At 42.0% G+C, this 24,188-nt stretch overlaps 1 protein-coding gene and 1 non-coding gene across 2 annotated transcripts in view; one reads left to right on the forward strand and one right to left on the reverse strand.

Moving 5' to 3' along the window:
• The window catches only part of PRKN (parkin RBR E3 ubiquitin protein ligase), a 1,108,857-nt gene that overhangs the window by 1,078,521 nt on the left and 6,148 nt on the right, over positions 1–24,188 (reverse strand). The gene's annotated exons all lie outside the window — the stretch shown is intronic.
• LOC125996667 (U6 spliceosomal RNA) lies at positions 16,189–16,295 on the forward strand. The gene has a single exon (XR_007491348.1). It is a non-coding gene; the product is annotated as a U6 spliceosomal RNA (small nuclear RNA).

The raw sequence follows: 24,188 nt of genomic DNA on the forward strand, positions 1-24,188 counted from the left end.
TCCGTTAAAGAGAGTGATCAGAACCTGCCTGCAGCCTTTGTGTGGTTCTTTCTACTGGTTAAGACTGATATTCCACATATTGCAGACATGTTTTGGGGAATGCTTTTGCAGCCAGCACCCATGCTCTTGGAGACTCTGGACTCAGTGGCCAAGGCTATGTCTTCTTGGATGCTAAACAGATTAGGTGTAAGCCCAAAACAGGGAGAGTTTCAAGAGAGAAAAGGTTCCCAGGAAGTGGCAGTTGTGTGTGTGACTGAGTCTGGTTTTCTTTCCAGTTGTGGCCCCCAGTAATCCCTCACCTGGATACTACCATGTCATCTACAGAGAGCATGGAGAGAGCCAGGTGGGCTGGCACAGAGAGACATACTGCATGGTTGGTGTCTACAGGAGTTATGGAGACATCCCCTTGGCTACCCCAGGAAATGTAGAAACCAAGAAGCCAGCGGCCCGAAGGGCCCCCAAGAGGCAACACCATCATCAGAAACTGACATTGAGCTGGGCTGCCCCAAACCAAAGATTCGAAGATTGCAGCCTAGCTCCAAGAAGCAGAAACTCGCTGGATGAGTCCCCTGTCTCACCATCCAAGACTGTTCCTGCCTCTCCCCTTCAACACCCCATTGCAGGGTTAGGTGAGAACATTCAGCAGTCCTGATCAGAGATTGATTTACACATGCTTTTCTTCCCTGTCCTCCACCCAGTGTGGTCCCCTCCAACTCAATAAAATATGTTTTCTTAAAAAAAAATGAATTAAGAGAAACATCTCAGTACTTGGCATGCAAGGTATATGGTTGCCCTCTGCTAGATTAAGATAGGTTTGTTTACTCCTAGCTTACTAAGAGGTTTTAGAAGATTTTCAATAATAAATTAATATTTCATCTTAATTGAATATTCTACAACTAATTGTGTTTTTGTTTATATCCATTGAGATTTTTATTACAAGTTTTTACTTATTAATGCATATACTTAAGCATCATCTATAATAAAATATTTTCTAACATTAAAACAATCCCCTTCTAATAGTAAAATACACTTAATTATATTTTTATGGGCCTACTTAGATTTTTCCCTTTAACTTTTTCTAAATTCTCCTCACTCTAATTTCACATTTGTAGGATTTACCTGTTTCATATAAATTTTAAAATATTTTACCACATAATTATTCATATTATTTTTAAAATGTATATACCTATAAAGAAAGATGCACTAGTGTTTTTTATTTATTTTATTGACATGTCATTAATTTACAATATGGGGTTTCAGGATTTGAATTTTATTCATCTATATGTGTGAAGATCTTAACAAGCCTAAAATAAATAAATTCTAAAAATCTCTATCATGTGGGATAAAAAGGGAACACAGTTTGAATTACTGGAATTGGCCATTTTGCCTACAGAACTGGGCTTAGATGGAGGTGTGGGGATGAAGGTGGTCCTTGGGACACTGGTAGAAGAAAGAGAGGTGTCTGCTGATGGATGTAGCATGAGGAGGAAGTGCCCAGGAAAAGAACTGTAAAAATTCTGGCACTATTGGGGCCGAAGAGGTGGTGCTAGAGGTAAGGTGTCTGCCTTGCAAGCACTAGCCAAGGAAGGACCACAGTTCTATTCCCCGGCATCCCATATGGTCCCACCAACCCAGGGGGCAATTTCTGAGCGCTTAGCTAGGAGTAACCCCTGAACATCAAATGGGTATGGCTCAAAACAAACAAACAAACAAACAAAATTCTGGCACTATCAATAGTCTGGTACCTTCATAAAAATGGGGGGGGGGGAGAACAAACTTAAGCAACAATTTTATTGGGTCAATGAGTGTATAGAGACTTCTTTTTTGTGGGGGAGGAGGATTGAGGAGGAACCAGCAGTTCTCAGGAGTTACTCCTGGCTCTGTACTCATAAATTACTCCTGGTGATGCTCAGGGAAATATACAAAATGTCAGGATCAAACCCAGGTTAGCTATGTGCAAGGCAAATTAATCATACCCGCTGTGCTATGTCTTTGATCCCAATAGCTTATTTTTATATAAATTCTTTAACTGAATCACCATGAGACACATGGTTCCAAAATTGTTCATGATCAAGGTTCAGTCATACAATGTCAAACACCCTTCACCAGTGACCATTTCCCACCACCAATGTATCCAGTTTATATTCCCCTGTGCCTGCCTCTATAACAGACATTTTTCTTCTCTCTCTCTCATTCTCTTTCTCTCTCTACCCTTTTCTCTCTCTCTCGTACTCTTCCTTTTCTTCCTTTTAGACACTTGGTTTTAGACCAAGAACTTACTTTCTTAGACTTTACAAAGGCTACTTAATGAGCACCTAATAATTTAAAAAGAATGTATAGAATAGGTATTATATTCCTAAATATATTGTTTCATTTATTATGCGGCATATCTAATAGCTTATATAACATGTGATATCACATTATGTACAATATCATGTTTCTGTATATCCACGTACATATACTGTGTGTATATGTAGCAAGAATGCCAACAAATGCATATCTACCTATCATGCTTCTCAAACAGTGCAACCAGAGAGGAGAAGGGTCGCTAGCTGAACTGAAACCTTCCCATTCTAAGCTCTGGCCTAGACCCTCCATCCACAGGGGCTTTCCTCATGCAGGCCTCCCCACCTCGTTAATCAAGAGCCAAAAAGCCATTGATTATCACATTTAGGATTCAGGCCGATGTTATAGAGCTCTTCATTCTGGTGTTGAGTAAATTCAGGCACAAATCAAGACTCATGGAAGTAACTGAATGAACTGGAAATAAGCTAGAATTCAAATGGAACAATTCCATCTGCATGCAGCCTTCCCAGGGAGTATAAAAACTGTCTTTGTACTGCAACAGAGCCTTATGGTGGGAGGAATAAAGACAAGGAAATAGAAGGAAATTTCAGAAAGAGTATTTTTAAAACAGCATTTTCCTTTAAAATGGAATGTGTTTAAAATAAATAAATTCCTTGGGGAAGGAGAACAGCATAGTGGGTAGGGCAATTGCCTTGCATGTGGCTGATCCAGGTTCAATCCCCAAAATCCCATATGGTCGTCTGAGCCAGCCAGGAGTGATTCCTGAGTGCAGAGCCAGAAGTAACCCCTAAGCACCACCAGATATGATCCAAAAAACAAAAAATAAATGAATTCTTCGGATAACCTAGCAATATTTTTTTCTTTTTTGGTTTTTGGGTCACGCCCTGCAGAACTCAGGGGTTACTTCTGGCTCTGTACTCAGAAATTGCTTCTGGCAGGCTCGGGACCATATGAAATGCCAGGATTTGAGCCATCATCCTTCCCAAATCGGCTGCATGCAAGGCAAACGTCTTACCACTGAACCTAGCATATCTTCTTAGGACCAAAAATCACTTCAGTAGGTAAACCATTTTAAGAGCCAAACCTTTTATACCCAACTTTGGTGGAAAATACAGGATATGAAAGCGCACTCTCTCTCTCTCTTTCTCTCTCTCTCTCCTGTACCATCATAAATGCAAGCTCTCTCTTCTGCAGCTGCTCTTCCATTATCTATTGCACATTTCCCATTAGAATGTTTATTCAATTTTCTCGATTTACCCTCATCATTGTATGAAGATGTTCCAATCAGTTTTAAATTAATAGTCTGTCTTCCTTTTGAAAATGTGAGTTGTCCTTTCCTGACATATTGTGAACACAAGATGATTATCTCTGTTGACGTATGCCTGGATCCTCTGATTTTCCAGTGTTTTCCACCCTTGAGATTTAAAATGAAGCTCCAGCCAAGAAAATCCAGACAGCAAAACGATTACTATTGAGACTTAAGTTGCACTGGAAAGTGTGCTTTTTTTAATTCCCTAAAGTCTTCTAGACAATTCAAAAAACCATGTGTGTTTTTAAAGATTGCTATAAATGCTCCTTAGAGATGGGAATTTTATCCTCAAACCAATTAATAACAGTGAATAATCCTGAAAGAGTTCCAGCTTGATGGCTGCCCTTAAAAGGTTTCTATTGGGGCTAGAGAGATGGTATAGTGGGGAGGGTGCTTACCTTGCACAAACAAACACTGTACCCCATCTGGTCGCCTGAGCCCTGCCAGGGTTGATCCCTGAGCACAGAAGCAGGAAAAGTCCTAGATACTGTGAGAGGAACAAGAAAGGAAGGAAGGAAGGAAGGAAGGAAGGAAGGAAGGAAGGAAGGAAGGAAGGAAGGAAGGAAGGAAGGAAGGAAGGAAGGAAGGAAGGAAGGAAGGAAGGAAGGAAGGAAGGAAGGAAGGAAGGAAGGAAGGAAGAAAGGAAGGAAGGAAGGAAGGGCAAATGTGTCTCTCAAGAGGCAGAAGAGGGAGAAATACAGGCTGTACATCCACAGTAAGAAGCCCAGTACTGCTGCTTCTTTATCCTTTCCCCTGGCATAGGGTACAGTTCCAAAAATGGTTGGTGTGGTAGCACAGGGATCAGATGACTTACTGCCAGGGTGGATTAGCACTGATAGTGTAAACTATTCTCAATGAAACAGCTCTAAGCAAGAAACAACTCACAGAGTTGGACTTCCAATACCTCTGGGTAAAGCCAGGGTGAGGCCTGATGGCAGGGGTGGGGGTGGGGGGGACCCATAGTGAGAACAAACATAGCAAATATGAGTAATACAAGCAGCATCACTAAAAGATTTATAGAAAGAGAATTCATTGCTCTGACCAAAACTCTCACAAAACAGATTTCCTTAGAATAATTGGATGGATGGATGGATGATGAATGGATGATAGATACAAAGATGGGCAAATTATATAGATAATGCATGGATGGATAGATAAATGGATGGATAGATACATGGATAGAACATGGATGGATGGATGGATGGATGGATGGATGGATGGATGGATGGATGGATGGATACATGGATAAATAATAGATAATGGATAGATGATATAGGCATGGATGGATACACGGATAGACACATGGATGATATATACATGGGTAAATAGATGATAGATATGTGGATAGATAATGGATAGGTAGATAGAAAAATATATGCAGTGGTAGTTCAGATATAATGCCACCAAGCCAAGTGCATGAAAGTAAGGAGGTTCTGGGTCCCTCTGTGGTGGAAGCCAGGAGAGATGACTGGAATGGAGGGGAGGGATGGGAGGGGAGGAGAGGAGAAAATTGCCCAGTTTCACCCTTCCAAATTCACAAACCCTAGTCCGAGAGCTCAGGGTGGTGGTGATCAGACCCAACCTACCATCCCAGGAACCTGTCCTAGTGGCAAAATGAGGCCATCAGTGTAGGAACACACCTGGTCTGTGTGATAACAGCATTGATGGGCACTGAGCACTTAGGCACACAAGGCAACCTGGCTTCATAGGCTAGAAGGCAGACTTGCTGGAGCTAAGATGCCTTCACAGAATATAATAAGACTTCTAGAAGCAAGACTTGGAAGCAGCATCATGGGCCAAAGACATAGCCCAATGGGAAAGACAGATGCTTGCCTGCCATGATGCTGAGCTTGGCTCAGTCCCCAGCAGTACCATTACCGCCCCCCCCCCCCGAGATTCACCAGGAATCAGCCCTGACCCCAACCTCTAGACCTCCAAAACAATCTGCATGGAAAGAAACTCTAGTTCTTAAAAAACATCTTGGGAAATATAAACAAAAACAAAGAATCTTTTCTGGCAGAATATTTACCACTTCCTTTCCTGGGAGAACAAGCAAGAAGATAGGATGTGGGGCCGGAGAGATATCATGGAGGTAAGGTGTTTGCCTTGCATGCAAAAGGACAATGGTTTGAATCCCGGCATCCCATATGGTTCCCTGAGCCTGCCAGGAGTGATTTCTGAGCGCAGATCCAGGAGTAACCCCTGAGTACTGCCGGGTGTGACCCAAAGAACAAAAACCAAAAAAAAAAAAAAAAAAGAAAAAGAAGATAGGATGTGAGTATCCACAAACCACCCTGTCCCCTTGGAGGCAACTGTCACACAAAGTCACGAACCTATAAACAACATATAAGGATCTGCACTGTCCATAGTGAGGGATCTCTACAGACTGGGAGCTAACTCTCGGGGCAACAGCAATCCATTCCTGTGCAAGTCATATCACCTGTGTTTCTTTTCATACAGGCTCAACCTAGCAAGGGTCTAATTATTGTGCCCTATTTGGCTGCAAATAGATGCAGCTTGATTCTCAGCAGGAGGCAGAAATGACAACGTACAATCCCCAGCAACAAGGAACCAGGAGCTGGGACTCTCAAGGTCTAATTAGTGTCCATAATGGGAAACAACACACTTTTCTGAGATTAGTAAGTACACCACAAAGGGAACCTTCCCAGGACCTTTATATAAAATGGAGCTAGATTTCAAGGACAGAAATTCAGACAAGGATTCAAATAGAGATTGAAACACATCCCAAAATACTGGTGCTCTAAGGTATCTATTCTCATTATTCTGCTCCAAGGGAGAATCATTTTCCTAGATAAGTAGGCTGGCTGGGCTCTTCCAGTTCTAGTGCCCCTTGGAACACACATCACACTTGCTGGTCTCCATGTTTTTTGGCTGAGCTTGCAATGTCCCGCTCTGGAGAAGCCAGAATTTTCTCTTGAACTCTTGAAAGTGGATTTCCTTTCTCTCCTCTTGCATCTTTCAAACTGTTTCAAGGGCCAAAGTGATTGATAGGGGAGGGTTCAAGCCCAGGCATCCCATAGGGTCACTGAGCCTGCCAGGAATAACCCCAGAGCGCTGCTGGGTGTGGCCCCAAACAAACAAATGAAAAATAGCAAAGTAAATTTCATTCAATCAAAACACCCTTGCATCACAAAATAAATACATGAGCAAATAACAATAAATAAATAATATTTATATTGAACATAAATAAATAAATGAATAATAAATAAAAATCAAACCACACAATGAATAATTAAATCATAAGTAGCAGTATTTTCTACATGGGATAAATCTCATATAGTAATTTCAATAGTGACTTAAATAAACCAGACCCAAAAGAAGGCATTTACTGACTGTAGATCAAAGCAGGCAAAACTGACCTCAGTGTCAGATGGCAGAGGCTGTGGACATGGAGATGGTGACATACTTTCAGAGCCTGAAGAAACATTCTTGATTCCCCCTCTTGATTCACAGCTGAGAACATGAGAGTGTACCAGAAAAGTACATTGGGATTCCACACCTCAAATTTGGACATGTCACCTTTTTTTTTTTTGATACATATCAACTAAAGATGAAGCAGGGGGGACAGGACTATCATGGTGCCAGAACTAAAAATATATCATAGATCAATAGTACTAGATAACTAGCAAAACTACTCTTTATCTTACATAAAATAAAATTTCTTGTTGTACTTTATTTTAGTAAGAAGCATGAGTGACTTCAAGAAAAGGGTTTTAAAAAAATAATAATTATAATAATAATAATGTCCTTGTGGGGCCAGAGCAATAGCACAGTGGGTAGGGTGTTTGCCTACCCGGGCTAACCCAAGTTTGAGTCCTGTATGGTCCTCCCACCCGCAGCCCACCATCAGGAATGATTCCAGAGCACAGAACCAGGAGTAAAACCTAAGCACCCTGGTTGTAGTCCCAACAAAAAACAAATGAGCAAACAAACAAAAACCCTCCTGCGTAGTTAGGTATTTTATATTTCAATATGGCTCTGGCTTCTAATCCTACCGCCAAGATCCCATCTGAGCTATTTTACAGATAAAACAACTGAGAGTCCTGAAAGAGTTTTTATTTGTTCTCTTTGCCTACCAGCTCAATACATCGGAGAAAAGATACTTGAAAAGGATCGTATTCTATAAACTAGATGATGACAGAGCAGGCATCTTTATCATTGTGTTTTTACTTTTTCTGTGTTTTTACCCTTTTTATTTGTTGTTGGTTTTGTTCCTGGTTGTTTCTCAAAGAGTAAGGATAAATGAAATGGAGCCCTAATGCTCTGGGTTGACAGGAAGGCATTTAGCCTAGCACACTAACCCACGGAGATAGGAGAGAGTTATTTATGAAGGAGCGCAGCACGCACTCTTCTATTATCCTTCGGAGCTTCTACCAAAGGGCTAAATATTGATGCATTTTGAAGTCACCTTTCCCCTGCTCCTTGTAGGAACAAGCAGGAGTGTGTTTCCGAGGCGCCTCATTTGTCAGGACCAGGTGAGCAAAACTGTTATGCAGCTAGAGGCTCTCCCTTCCGGTGGGTCATGCATGATTCATGGCTCTTTCTGAGTTCACCACAGGGGCAGCACTCAGAGGGCAGCACTCCCTCTTTGAAAGACATTAACGGTGATGGGCAGACAAAGAACACACCAGTCAAACACCAGGGAGCCCCTATGAGCATCCAAGAGGTGTCCAACAATGCCCCTACCGCCTCCCCGCCTATCAGCCCTCTTCATCCATCTAAGGATACTCTGTCCCCTACAATCTAACCATGCTGGAATTACACTGGTTGTTTGAGCACAGAAATTCTTGTAAAATCACTGTACTCTGCTATGTATTAAAAGAGCCGGTGCTCCTGGGTATAATGATGCCATTTGTCAAATGCATCTCTCCAAACACTTTTTTTTTTTTTTGCAGGGATGTGGCATCATCATATTGCTGGAATGTTTAAGCCCCAGCATTGTAAAGGCCAGCACTCCAGAATAAGACCAACCTGGGTCTACTGCTCACTCCCAGAAGCGGGAACATCACAGGTTCACGAACCTTTTCACACATATGAGAAAAGTTCAAAGAGCCGGTGTCTGATGCAGAGCTATCATCCGAAATGGAAAGGGCATCCCAAGCAGATAATTAGGAGATGCTGTTGCAAGTCAGCCCCTGAAGAGGTTGACTGATGGAGGGATGGAGGATGAGGCCTTTCTTCTCCAGCTCGGACCACGCATCTGTTACCCTGTTCAGTCGGTGGTTCTGAGGTGAATCCAGCGGGAAGAAAGCCAACAGGCAGTCAGGCTTCCGAAGAAAACAGCTCTTTATTCATGAAGAGGCCAAAGCCAAAAGGCCTAAGAATAGGTCCAGGACATAAAGCCTCTCGCCTTCCACAGACCCCTGCTTTTATGCCCCAGAATCAGGTACCACCCAATGGTGGGATCAGGTACCACCCAATGGTGGGAGCAGAATCAGGTACCACCCTAGGGTGGGAGCAGAATGCCAGGTCACACCCTAGGGTAGGCACAATCACCGATCAGGGTAGGGTCAGTAACATAATAATCCCATTAAAATGCTTATATATACAACAAGATACAACTTCTTTTTCTCAAGTTCTAGACTCACAGTATAATAAAATATTTGTTGTGGCAACACATATTTTCATTTTTTTCAAAGGATTAAAATTATACATTGCTATTTCTTAACAAACAGCACTGTCTAGTCTTCTGAGTCAGAGTTTAGTGGCAGAAAATATCAAGCCTGCATCATTTCAATAGTACATTCCAAAAGCTCAAACTCAAGATTTCAAGTCAATATTCATCGATGTAGTTAAATGCACCTCCTAGTCTGTATTCCTCCCAAAAATCTTTCTCACTAGAAATTACCCTCCATGAAAGGTTCACTGCCTATGGAAATTGCTGTAATAATTAGGAGCCAAAGAAACCTGATCACATTCAAAACTAAGTGTTAACTGTCTTTTGAAAACTTTTCAAGAGTGGACTTTGTGAAGCCAGTGTTTCTCAGCTGACACAGTGGTTTTGTTTTCTTGTTTTAAAATTACTTGATTTGGGGCTGGAGAGATAGCATGAAGGTAAGGCATTTGCTTTTCATGCAGAAGGTCACTGGTTCGAATCTCGGCATCCCATATGGTCCCCCCAGCCTGCCAGGAGCGATTTCTGAGTGTAGAGCCAGAAGTAACCCCTGAGTGCTGCTGGGTGTGACCCAAAACCGAAAACAAAACAAAACAAAAAATTACTTGATTTAAGCACAGTGGCTTGCAAAGTTGTTATAAGACGCTTGTTTCTGGCATCCAATGCCCCAACATGAATCCCACAACTAGTGTCACTTTCCCTCCACCAGAGTCCCCAGTTTCCCACCCACCCTCAGACCCAGTCCCTAATATTAAAACCCTTTGAGAATACTAATCCTTATGTCAGAAAAATAAATGCACAGAAAGAATAGACTGTATCATTTATTTCAGAAAAAGGACAAGCAACAACGGTGGAATAAAAGTCAATGATAAGGAGAAGAATGAAGGAGCAAACAAATTTGACCGACTGCAAACAAGTCCGCTCCCAGCTCCTGGCCAATGACTATTTCTTTTCTAGGTAAGAGATTAATGGGCCCCACAAATTGCAGTGCTGAGACTGATGGGCCCCACGGGTCTAATGCAGCCATCACGCCTTTCTTCGGACCCAGCCTGTCCTATTTATCACTTTACCACATCTGCCACTGATGGAGCTTCCTCTGTGGAGGTGGGGTGTGGGTCCACCCCAACATTCATCATGAAAAGGGGAGGAGAATGGTCGTTTCTCTCACAGGGAGTTAGACTGAGGGAGAGACTGGCACTGAGTTTTCTTTCCCTGCTAGAAGTGAGGTGTCACTAGCACTGGGTGCCAGCAGCACCCCTGACTGTCCTTTCCTCAGGGCAGTGCAAGGGTTCTGTTACCCCTCCCCCAATTCCATTTGCTAATCTCACCTGTATGGTCAGACCCCCCACACCTAGGAGGGTCTGTTGTTTGGAAGAGAGGATAATAGGACTGGCTGGAGGGAGTGATTGGGGGAGAGGCATATGCAGTTAGGATGGATGGAGAGCAGCAGGAAAGAGGCTGCTTGCTTAGCTTAGAAGCTATGTAGAGGGGCCGGGCGGTGGCGCTGGAGGTAAGGTGCCTGCCTTGCCTGCGCTAGCCTAGGACGGACCACGGTTCGATCCCCCGGCGTCCCATATGGTCCCCCAAGAAGCCAGGAGCAACTTCTGAGCGCATAGCCAGGAGTAACCCCTGAGCGTCACAGGGTGTGGCCCAAACCCCCCCCCCCCCCCCAAAAAAAAAAAGCTATGTAGAGAAATGCACATGGCGGTTAGGGCCTTGAAATAAAACTGGATTTCTCCTGAAACTTCAACTGACTGCCTGTGTATCATTTCTCCACCGTTTCAGACCTGCCGGACAAAGGGGCTATAGACGCCGACTGAGCCAAGAATGGCCTTCCTCCCAACCCTAAGACTCTATATTTTATATTTAAACTACAGGGCTCAGAACAAGTGCCTGAATTTTCCACCCCATCTGATTATACTTTTCCATCCCCAGAGGATATGATGTCCAGGGAGTTTTTGCTTCTAGAAAACTTCATTCAGATAATATGAGCAAAAGAACTTTCTCAGATGAAACCAGATTACGGGCTGAAAACTCTGGGATGTCCATGGAATGGGAGTGGGTCAAGTTCCATGAACAACCCTTCCAAAAACAAATACCAGAAAACCCAGCAGACTCTGCTCACACCCACCATCTTCTCTGCAGATAAACAGCCCAACTCCTTTACTAAGTGGCAATAAAAAAAAATGATGCTTCTGACTTTTCACAAGGAGTCCAAACCAGGCTAAAACTCTGGAGCCTTCACAGAAGGAGACAGATCCCTCTTTCTGCTTGAAGCTACAGTAGACCACAGCCACACTCCTGGCCTCCAAAAAAAACGACTCAATTTTACAACTAAACCTTGTCAAACTACCAAGCCACCAAATAAATAAGTTCCAGATCTATAAATCCTGGACTGCACAGCCACAAGAGGTGCATGACAACCCAAAAATTCATAGTACTAGCCCAGTATAATCAAAGCAAATCTGAAGGGAAAGTTACATTAGAAGACCACCAAGCTCAGTAAGCCTGATCCGTAATATAGAAGCTCAACTGGTACCAACCACAGGCCAGTAAATCCTCAAAAAATGGCTTCAGTAACACCATAAAGAGATAGAACAATGATTTCTAGTTGACCCTGAGTGAGCTAAGTTATGATTATTCCAGTTGTCTTTGTGTTGTATCAAGCAATCTGAAGTTAAATGTTTGTGCCTGTGAAGGAACAGACTATGGTGGTAGGATGGAGATTGGAGAATGGTGGAGGAAGGTAATACTAGTGGTGGGATTGGTGCTGGAACATTGAATGCTCAAAACAAGTGCATTATGAAAAACTTGGTAAATCACAGTGTAGTAACAAAAAATTTTTAAATGATTGCAATTATTATAGGCATCATTCATTCTGAAAAACGAGTAAAACAGGTTGCACATTCTACAGGAAAAATAAACACAAAAGAATATTGTGCTATGGTTAAAAATTCTTGGGGCCAAAGAGATAGCACAGCGTTAAGATGTTTGCCTTGCACTCAGCTGATTCAGGACAGACAGTGGTTTGAACTTGGTATCCCATATGGTACCCTGTGCCTTACAGGAGCGATTTCTGAGCACAGAGCCAGGAGTAACCTCTGAGCACCAGCAGGTGTGGACCCCCCCCCCAAAATTATAACTTTCTGAATCTAAACAGAAAGTGAGTATGCAGAAAAATGACACTGTGTTTGTTATATAAATATGATTACCAAGAATTAGAACTTTGAATACAAAGTTGTAACCCCTGAGAATGAGAACAGATTATGAGAAGAAAACAATAGATGATTAAAACCAAATATAAATCTTAAGGGCTTAAAATCATTATGAAGAGGAGGAAGAGAAAAAAAGGAAGAAGAGGAAGAAGAAAAAGAGAAGGAAGAAGAAAAGGAGCAGGAAGAGGAAGAAGACAAGGAGAAAGAAGAGAAGAAAGAAGAGATAAAGAAAGAGGAAGAAGAGGAGAATAAGGAGGAGGAAGTTTGGAAAATAATTTTTAACCTTGATTATCACTCAATATCATTGATGATAAAAATCTTGGATATTCTGGGAGCCGGAAGGATAGGATGGAGATAGGGCGTTTGCCTTGCTTGCAGAAGGACAGTGGTTCAAATTCCAGCATCGCACCCCCCTGAGCCTGCCAGGAATGATTTCTGAGTGCAGAACCAGGAGTAACCCCTGGGCACTGCTGGGTGTGACACCCACCCCCCACAAAAAACCTTGGATATTCAACAATGAATCGTTTTTGAAGAGTTCCCAAAAATCAACCTTATATCAAATGCAAAGTTTTAATTCCTAAAGAAGGTATGGTCCTGATTTCCTATGTCACCTGACATTTATTTTTATATAAACAACCAAATCTAGTGCCATGAGAATTAAGAGCTACAAATAGCAGATGACTACATGGACCTCTCAGTTCTGTGGTTCTCAAGCAATATCCTAGTCACTGTCAGTTTGTCCCCATCATGGCCACAGCCAGCACCTATTCCAGTCAGTGTAAACTGCACACAGAAATGAGACAAAAATTGAATATATTTTATGTCTGTTCTGCTTGAGGGATGAAGAATAAGGCAAATCAATATTTCTTGTCATTTCCTGGAAAAGACTGTATTCTCCAAGACATTTAGCCAACATTTGGCCATTTGAGCAAGGACAAAAACATAAAAAAGAAAGTTTTTTAACTAAGAAAATTAGCACGTCAATATTTCTGGGTCATGGAAATTGAAGTCGTAGCAAGCATTACCTCCAAATCTCAGTTAAATATGCTCTCAAGGTTGGCTGCTCTCAGTAATGGTAACTGTCATTAAGAAAAGCTCAACTTTCAGGATTAAAGAACAGCATTTAACATTCAGTTATGGCCATGGAAATATTACTAAATTTATAGCCCCATTAAAAAATGTCACACGTGACTCTCATGGTAAAGTTCGTTCCATAAAAACATTCTGTGTCTTTGCTCTATGGCAGGCATCCCTCACTCACTACTCCCACAATTCAATTGGAATATTTGCTCAAAACTATACTTTCTGGCTAATAATGGCCTTCTCCATCTTACTCCCTGATTGCCTACTGCATCTTCTTTATGGTGAACAATGAAAAACCTTAGTTTGGAGAAGGGCCTAATAATATTTCAGAATTTAGAAATTGGATTCGGCATCTCAGCAAAGTACAACGAAAGATGACAAATTAGAGAACCCAAGAAATATTGTTAGTGCATATAAAATGCTATGGATAGTAGTGCAAAGTAAACTATATAGTATTAAAATAATAGACCAGCCCATGAAACGACGCTTACCACAAAGATTGGTGAGTGCAGTTATGATAAATAATTACACCAACAACTATCATGACAATGGTAGTGAGAGAGAGAAATAGGGGAGCACTGGGACTGGTGAAAGGGTATACTTTTTATGACTGAAACCCAACTATAAACATGTTTGTAACCATGGTGCTTAAATAAATATATTATAAAAAAAAAACACTAGGAAGAAAAATAAGTAAAAAACTAAAAAAAAAAGTAATTGGGGGTCTAATCAGGCTGTTATTCAGAGTTTAGTTGGAAGAAAGTGTCCTGTAGAGATGAGAAAGAGGCAGAACATTCTAATGTGCCTGATAAAGAGCTGGCATCTCTGCTTTGGCATCTCTTTAGGTGAGAAAACCAAGACTATGATCAAAGAAAGGTTCAACCACATACTTTGCTTGCACCCAGTTCTCTGTTTAGGGGCCTTCAAAGGATTTGACCATTGACTCCAATACTATAACTACAAAATCTATCTGAAGAATTGTGCTTTGAGAATTAAGTGGCACAATTCAAATAAAATGCCCAGAGAGAGAAAAAAATAGTTCAATATTGGAATCTTTCTCTCTTTCTGCCTACGTGGTATTTATGGTCTTTATATTTCTTTATTTGACTGGGGGTGAGGAGTTGAAAGCCACCCCTGCACTGCTCAGGGCTTCCTCCTGGCTCAGCATTCAGGGAGCACTCAAGGTGGGGTCCAGTGAATATAAGTTATCCCAGGATTAAGCCAAACATGCTGTGTACAAGACTGCTACACTATCTTCCCAGCTCCAGAACTTCTTTTGACAGTCAACTTTTATCCTATATGACTTTTGCATGTTTTGTTTTGATTTGGGGTGGGGGACACCAGTGCTCAGGGCTTCCTCCTGGCTCTGTGCTCTGGGAAGGGCTCAAGGAACCCTATGTGGTGCCAGAGATAGAACCTTGCCTGCTGTACTATGTTTTTCACTGTCCCTGAGTGTCTACTTCTAACTGACCCATTTGTTTTGTTTGTTTGGTTTGGGTTTGGGGGCTACATACAGCAATGTTCAGGGATTACTTCTGACTCTGTGTCCTGAAACTGCTTCTGGCTGGCTCAGGGACCATATCGGCTGCCAGGAATTAAACCCAAGTTGGCTGCATGTAAGACAAATATGCTCTCCCCACTGTGCTATTGCTCTGACCCCTAACGACCCATTTCTGAACCACCCTCCAAGATCACATACTTGTGTTAATCATGCCTTTTTTACCATTACTCTTCCTCTTCACTGTATAAAAGTAGACACTTCCCAAGGCCCACAAACGTTTCCCTGGCTGTGTACTGCTATTAACTAATCTCCGCAAAGGAAATCTATGCTCCTGAAAGGCAGAAAACATACCCCACAATGTTTTAGTATGTAAAGAGGAGACTCTGGTCCTCCTCAGGGATTCAAGAAATCTTACTGTGGGCCAGAGTGATTGCACAGTGGGTAGGGTGTTTGCCTTTAACTCGCTGACACAGGTTCAATTCCCGGAATCCCATTTGGTTCCTTGAGCACTACCAGGAGTAATTCCTGAATGCAGAGCCAGGAATAACCCCTGAGCATTGCTGAATGTGGCCCCCAAAACTAAAATAAATAAAAGGATAAAAATAAATTTTCTATATATATATACATATATACATATATATATATATATATATATATACATATATATATATCTTCTTACTGAAGGTGCAGAGCATTAGTACAGCATGTGGGGTGTTAGTCTTGTATGCGTCCTAACCACGGTCAATCCCTGGAACCCCCACAGGGTCCTCTGATCCCATATAGGAGTGATCCCTGAGTGCAGAGGAAGGAGTGAGCAGACAACCACCAGATTTTCCTCACCTCCCAAATCAAGATGGTGATGCTAATCATCAAAATTCAAAGACCACTATTAACTCAAAGATAACTGACAAGCACAAATTTTTACATCAAATGACTGTCAACTAGCAAGAAAAATAATAATTTCTACTGATGATAATTGAAATGAAGAAGAAAAAGAGTTCTATTATTGGCCTAAGAAGCAAATCTTATAGCAAGGGACTTTGGAGGAGAAAACAAATATATAAATATAAAAATATATATATATTATCTTCTACTATAAAATTCAACTTAATTATTGCATCAAAAGGTAAAACTTAAGGTGCTCGTTTCGGCAGCACATATACTAAAATTGGAACAATACAGAGAAGATTAGCATGGCCCCTGCGCAAGGATGATACGCAAATTCGTGAAGCGTTCCATATTAAAAAAAAAAAAGAATTAAGGTTGGAAACAGACTTTTATTAGAACCTTTGCAGAATCACAAGCAAGGATTTAAATAATTTCAAGGTAATTTTTTCAGTCTAAGATTCTTGAACAAATTGGCCCACTAGATCAACACTAAAATTAAACCTGCTACCATATTAATTTGATGGCTTTCCAAATGTGACCAAACAGAATCTACTTATATAAAAGTGCAGGGCCCAAGTCAGCAGATTTAATGGGGAGAAGAGCCACAAGCTAAAGAGACAGCCAAGAAGGGCAAAGGTCAGCCCCGACTCTGATGGATGCACAGACTCTACATACAGCACTTCCCTTAGGATTGCAGCAAAAGTCAGAGGTGCTAGAAAAATGCCAAGTTTAAAGTGTGATTCTTGTTTATTTACACAAACACACACAGACACACCACAAAACCAATTTTGAAACAATATGCTGCATCTAGGAAGAAATAATTCCTTTAACAAATATACTAAAGCCATGTGTCTGCCATTCAAATAAGAAATTAAGAGGCAAAAAGTCTTTAAAATGCCTGTGCGAAGCTAAGTATCTTCTATAAACTGATGTTTCTTTAAGAGTTGAAATAGTTGCCAGCTGGAGTATTAAGACAGCAGGAAGGGCATTTGCCCCTTCAAAGGGCTAACCTGGAATCCATCATCAGCATTCCATATGGTCCCCCAGGCATTGCCAGGAGTAATTCCTGAGAGTAGAGCCAGGAATATCCCCTGAGCACCACTGGGTGTATCCCAAAAACCAACAAAACAAAACAAAAATGGAGCCACAGCAGTAGTACAACAAGGAAGGTATTTGCCTTGCATGTTGTCAACACGGGTTTGATCCGCAGCATCCCATAGGTCTCCCAACCACCACCACCAGGATAGAACCCTAAGCTTGGAGCCAGCGATTAAGCCATGAGCATTGTTGGGTGTGGCCCCAAAACCAAAACAAATAAAACAAGAAAACAAAAATTATTTTAAAGAAATATTTGAAAAACCTGTTTTACAAGGTCAAGAAATTAGGAAAGATTTCATAAGGAGTCCAAATCAGACTTGAAACATTTGTGTAAAGCCTAAATATTAATGAATTTCCAGTGCCACAACCTTGACAGATGTTGAAACCAATGTTTGAAAATACGTCATCATATATGGATTCTCAGGTTTACTCAAAAGTGTTCCTTTGAAATTAGCTCTAAGTAGTTAATAAAACTCCTCTATTGAGAAAAAAAGTTCTTTCTGCTTCCTCTAGAGAGGAGCACAATGAAAAACTTCCAACTACTCTAATTTTTGGCTGATAAGATGAAGAGAACAGAGAGATGTGTCACTTAAGAAAAGATGATGAAAACTAGGGCCATTCCCCATTTCCTCATTTCCTGAATCCTGCACAAGACAGAATAAAGAAGGGTTCCTTCCTTCTGCATCAACTCCTTTGTCCTCTCAAGGTTGCCTCATCACGTTCATCTCTTCACGTAAAGGAAGAAACATTTCAAAAGCTGTATTCACATTAAATCAACTTTGGGGTCCAGGCATTGCAGGAATAAAGTAATGCAATCACAATCCCAAATTGGTTTAGAGCGGGCTGTCTACCTTCTTCTCCCAGTTCTCAGGATTGATGAAATGAAGAGTTTTAAAATAGCACTTTTTGAAATGACATGAGAATTAATAGAGCATAATTATCTCAGTGTTGACAAGTGAGCGATGTTTAACTCCTTAATGAGCTTTCCTAATGAATCTGTGTCAGAGAAAGGTTTCAATGCCTCTATATTTTAATTGATAGCTAAGGGAATTGAAGGAGCCAGAGAGACCTACTAAAGGTCAGTTCTTAAAAGCATTCGGGTAAAAATCAAATGACCCAATTTTCACTCAATATGTGAAATATCAAATGAAGATTTTTTTTTTTGTTTCAATAGAAGTCTCCAGGTTTCATTCCTAGCCAAATCCTGTTCTATATTGTACGTGTCTTACGAAGGAAGAGTCCAACTTTCTTACAGCTTCAGCAAAAGAGAGCTTAGTTTCAAACTCTGTGAAATCTAAAAGGAAAAAGTGCAAATTCAGCAACTGAATTAGAAAAGCAGTACATTTCTGACCCTCAGAGTTGAATATTCTACTAAAAATTAATGACACTGTGATTAGGCAAATCCTTGGTTCAGTTTTAGTTTGTTTGTCTTAATAAAACCAGATAATTGTCATTGAACGACACTGGCTTAAAAACATAAGAAAGAAAGGAAAGATACTTTCAAAGGAGAGCAAGGACTTCTCCAGAGTGGGAAAAGCAAAGAGACAGAGACAGAAAAGCAAAGGGACAGCGAGAGAGGTGTGCAGGGGAAGAGGGGGGAGAATATGAGCTTAAAAAAAAAAAGCAGTAAACCTTTTTTTTTTTTTTTTTTGGTCTTTGGGTCACACCCAGTGGTGCTCAAGGGTTATCCTGGCTCTGTGCTCAGAAATCACTCATGGCAGGCACAGGGGGTCTGGGGCGGGGGGGAACTATATGGGATGCTGGAATTAGAACCACTGTCCATCCTGGGTTGGCTGCACGCAAGGCAAACATATATTTTTTAATTAAAAAATGAAAGTAATAAACGTTATTAGAATGTTATCATTAACATATTATAGATAGATAAGTTGGGGGGAATAAAATTTTGATTCATAACTATTGTGCTCAGAGCTTATATGTGACTCTAAGCCCAGGGACCACTCCTAACAGTGCTCAGAGGGGCAGAATAAACATACAGGGTACAAGGATGGAACCTGGGTCTGCCATATAAAAGGCACAACCTTACCTACTGGACTATTTCTTTAGCCCCAGCATAAACACTTTATATTCATAGATAGTTTCTAATTCATGTTAGTTTACTCAAAATGACACTGCTCAGTTCAGTTTTAAAAACTTTGTGTAGGGTGGGACCAGAGAAATTGCACAGCAGGTAGGGCATTTGCCTTAAAATTGATGACCCGGGTTCGATCCCTGGCATCCCATATGGCCGCCCGAGTCTGCCAGGAGTGATTTCTAAGTGCAGAAAATTGAGTAATCCCTGAGAGCATCAGGTGTGGCCCCCAAAACAATTAAAATATATGTGTAGGGCTGAAGCAATAGAACAGTGGGAGGGCACTTACCTTGCACATGGCCAACCCAGGTTCCTTCCTTGACTTTTCATAGGGTCCCCAAGCACCGCCAAGAGTGATCACTGAGTGCAGAGCTAGGAGTAACCCCTGAGCATTGCTGGGTATGGCCCCAAAAAATAAAACAAAAAATGCCTTTCATAGAGACAAGTAGGTGCATGGGAGGGAAATGAAGAGCACTAGTGGAGGGAAGTGGGCACTAGTCAAGGTATGGGTGTTGAACCCCAACCAGCTCCCATAGAACCCACTGGAAAAAGAGTGCCAGATGAGTTCCTGGCTTTCACCAAGACTATTCTGTGAGAAACTGTGGTAAAGGCCAAGAGTCTGGTATTCCTGCTGTTGCTTTAGCCACTTTGGGGAGGCAAAAGAGGGGGGAAGCTGTGCAAGAAAAAGGAGTGAGGAGCCTGAGAATGGAAGGGAGAAAAGCAAGGCAGGCTCAACAGCCACAAAGCCCAGATGATCTGATGAGGACTCGAACCCCTGCCTTCCAACTCACTTCACTTCACCAGAGCTCCTGGGTTCTGCTTGTATCCTGAAGGCAGAGCAGGCCAAGAGAGGGTGGAGGATAGGGGACACACAGCTGCCCTGGGGACACACAGCCTGGGCTCTCTTGAGTTCCTGGCACTTTCATCAGCAGACTCAATGAAATTTGTTGTTGTTGTTTTGATTTGGGGCCACACCCAGCAGTGCTCAGGGATCACTCCTGGCTCTGCACTCAGGAATCACTCCTTGCTTGGGAAGCATATAAGATGTTAGGAATTGGAGTTTAATGGCAGTGTACAAATCAAGAGCCCACCCTGCCATATTATTGCCCCTGCCTCGACGGAATTTTTGCTTGTTTGTTTTGGGCCATACCCAGAGGCCATGGGCTCAGAAATTGCTCCTGTCAGGCTTGGGGGACTATTTAGGATGCTGGGAATCAAACCCAGGCCTGTCCTGGGTCTGCTGCATGCAAGATAAATGCTCTACAATGGTGCTATCACTCCCACCCCTTCAATAGAATTTTTTTAATTTTATTTTTTCAATAGAATTTTTTGTGTGAAATCAACTTCTCTGTCAACCTCTACTCTCTCAGAGAAACAGAAAGTAATCTGTATAACTTTCCCTGCCCCCCAAAGAAATCATTTCAAAAGTTGCTGTACATCATAGTAACTTCTTTTTTTTTTAAGCTATATTACTTTATTTAAAACCCATGTAACACAGAATTGACATAGTTGATCATAATACATTTGTTCCCAGGTAAGTGGGACAGGATGAAACTAATAGATGAAAACCCAGGGTCACTCTGTCCGGAGCAGACCCAAGTCCTAGAGCTTCTTCTAGGACCATCCACACACCTGCTCCCAGGAAGGTAGACGTCATGACCTCTTCACTCCATGACCTCTTCTGTCCACTGAAGGGTGGACAGAAATCTAAAATATATGAGACACTGTAATGATCTAATTTAGAGACATGTGGGCTGGGCAATGAGATTGGCTAGGTAAGAGGGTGAAGGAGGAACAGCATCCACCCTACACAAGATAGATTCCAATTCCTGGCTTCATTTTCAAGAGCACACCCATCCATCCGTCAACTCAACAATATATACATGCTTCTGAAGGCAGAAACAAAATGAAGTTGGAAGACCATTACTAATCAAATTAGGTTTCTGTCAAAAAGGAAAGAAAGCAGCAAGAGTATGTGCGGCTCCTGCTAAAGGATGAGAAAAACCATTTTTACTGTCGTCAAAAATTCATATGAGGCAACCTACATAAGGCCAAAAGAATTCTTTAGAAATGGAATATAAAGACTCGTGCCATCCTGTGCTCTGTGTAGGATTAAGTACAAAGCGACTTGCCTAGTAGCTATGACTTAGTCTCTGGTCAATGCAAAGAGAGAGCCTTAGAAAGAAGATGAAATAAATAACAAGTGAGAAGTCAGAATTTTCTCCAAGTCAGCATGAAGCTCCCTGAGAGTTCTCAGGAAATAGTCTAGATCCACTGCTTTGTAACCTATAGGGCTGACACAGGCTGTTAAAGATCAGGAAACTTCATTTGCATCAGGAAGCCACTTGGCATTTGCTTGTCTCTGAAGTGAATTAGAATTCAAGTACATGAAGCCCTGAACATGATGGATGCTGCCTGGAATTCCAACCCATTAGTCCTGAGTGTCTTCGCCACCCTCTCTTTCCTGCTCCACAGGAAAAGGGGACTGAAGGTAGACATGGGTGGTGTGACACCATGTCTTGCTCACTGCCAATGGGTTCAAACTTTTGGAAAGTGCTGAAATACAAACCTACCTGTATTATAGAGCACAAGAAAAATATGCTTCCCTTGCACATGGCTGACCCAGGTTTGATCTCCAGCACCACATAGGCCCCCAAACCCAGCCCCATTAGAAGTGATCACTGAGCACAGAGCCAGGCGTGAGCCTAGAGCATCATGGCGAGTGACCCAAATGAATAAACAAACAAATAGAAAGAACTTCTTTGGACAACTGTGAGTTTTTTTAGCCTTGGGAATTATACAGGAGGACCTGGGTGGGTGGGGGTTGAGGACATCAGGGATGGTCAGATATAGAGCACAGGAAAACAAATCTACTTCTGCCTTGAGGGGAAAGAAAATCAGCAAAATGAAAATGAATCCATCAAAATTGCATTGCCTGGATGTCTTCTGTGCAAAGCTCTAGGCATTAGAAGCACTCCTTGACTTTGGCCTGCCAGGCCTCCTCCATCAATCATGCAGAAGCCTCCAAATTAAATTGAGCTAATTTGATCAAGGAAAAACCCAATTCTTTAGCATTGAGTTTCCATAATGAGATTAGGAAGCTTTTAGTGAAATTGCGACCATTTCGAAGCTCTGAGAGATATTTCTACAGCCTCAATTCCAGGGAGAGCTGCGGCAAGGGAATCGGAGACAGACAGACACCAAGCGAGCAAAAAAAATCTATTTGCTATCAAGCTAAAAGCTCCTGGTGGAAGAAAGATGGCACAGGCATGGGAGGGAGATGCAGGGCACAGTGCCCTGAACAAAGCACTTTGCAGGCTCAGCCTCTTCTGGAATGAGATGGCTCTCGGAGCTCCCTTCTTGAATCAGCAGTGAGGGCTTGGGGAGGCAGCAATAGCATCCACTGGAGGCCAGCTACAACTCTCATTGGAAAAGGAGGCAGATAGAAATGCCCAGCAGAAGTTAATGATTCATCTCAGAGCGTGAAAGTTAAATCCTCAGTATGGTCTTAGCTCCAATCTGATCACCATTTTCTCTATTAAAGTCCTTTATTTTCTCATTTCATGGGATGGTGGCAGTTTAGAGGGGACCAAAGAGATTAATGAGATGAAGCCCCACACCCAAGACTGGTGTTCAGGGTGCTCTGTGACAAGTGCCCAACCTCAGCAGCACCAAGGCAGGGAACAGGGGCTGCACCCATCCTCTGGCCCCTCTTCCAGTCGCTCAACAATGATTTCTCAACTACAGAGATGAGACAGGCAGCACTCCAGCCTTCAAATAAAATGAGTGTAGGACATACCTGAATACCTAACCATGGCAGGTATTAAAGATCGCTTCTGGGGCCACAGAGAGAGCATAGTGGAGAGTAAGCTTGCCTTGCAAGCAGCTGATATGTTTTCGATTCCTGGTGTCTCATTTGGTCCTCCAATCTTGCCAGGAGTTAAGGGATCCCTACTGCAGTGCACATCCAGGAGTTAAGCCCTAAGCATATTGGGGTGTGGCCCGAAAGCAAAACAAATAAACTAAAGATGCATTCTCCTCCCCAGTGGCACTTTAAACCCACCACTGAGTATACATTTGAAAAGAGGACCCAGCCAAATTGGGCAAAGATCTTCATTATGGTCCTCATCACACCTGGATCAGCCCCAAGCCTCTGAGGGAGGCTTGGCATGGTCTTCAGAGAAACTGAATGTTTAGGTCTTCCAAACCTGAATGTCTCATGAAGATTCTCTGCCCAAAGGCCAAGTGGTGGCCACATCTCTTGGCATGGCCAGAGCCTGGCATGGCCTGGCAGCCCCTTCCCCTGGACCCTACTCAGCTTCCTTCAACACATTTCCTGGGCCCTCAGATCCACCTCGCCCCAACACAGTCAGCTTCCAAGAAAGCTCAGGTTTGTCTGGCAGGATTTTAGGCAATCGAAACAGCTGTTATACAAGTTATGTTAGGCATCCATTTAAAAAGGTAACCCATATTTTCTTAAAAGCTTCTCCTTATGCCCAAAATACAAAATGGGATAGTTTTCAGACATTCCATTGACACTGCCTAAAGTCAAATGCAAGATGGCAAGACTGACATTTGTCTTGAAATGAAGTAAAGTGGGGCCATTGAGATGGTCCAGCAGGAGGGCATTTGCCTTGCATGTGACCACCTGCGATTTGATCCCTGGCATCCCATTTAGTCCACTAACATCCACCAGGAGTGATTCCTGAGTGAACTGAGTGCAGAGCCAGGATATTATAAAATAATATTAAAATACATATTTATAATATGTAACTATATATTAACATATGCTTATATGAATAATTTTATAATTTATATTATATTTATTTTGATTTTGATTTAATATTTAATTTTTATTTTAAAAAGTTTTTTTTAGCTTTTGCGCCACACCCGGTGGCACTCAGGGGTCACTCCTGGCAATGCGCTCAGAAATAGCTCCTGGCTTGGGGAAACCACATGGGATGCCAGGGAATCAAAATGCAGTCCATCCTAGGTCAGCTGTGTGCAAGGCAAACACCCTACCACAGCACCACAGCTCCAGCCTCTATTTTAATTCATTTTAA

The sequence above is a fragment of the Suncus etruscus genome, chromosome 18 (assembly GCF_024139225.1).
Source record: "Suncus etruscus isolate mSunEtr1 chromosome 18, mSunEtr1.pri.cur, whole genome shotgun sequence".
Taxonomy (NCBI): Eukaryota; Metazoa; Chordata; class Mammalia; order Eulipotyphla; family Soricidae; genus Suncus; species Suncus etruscus.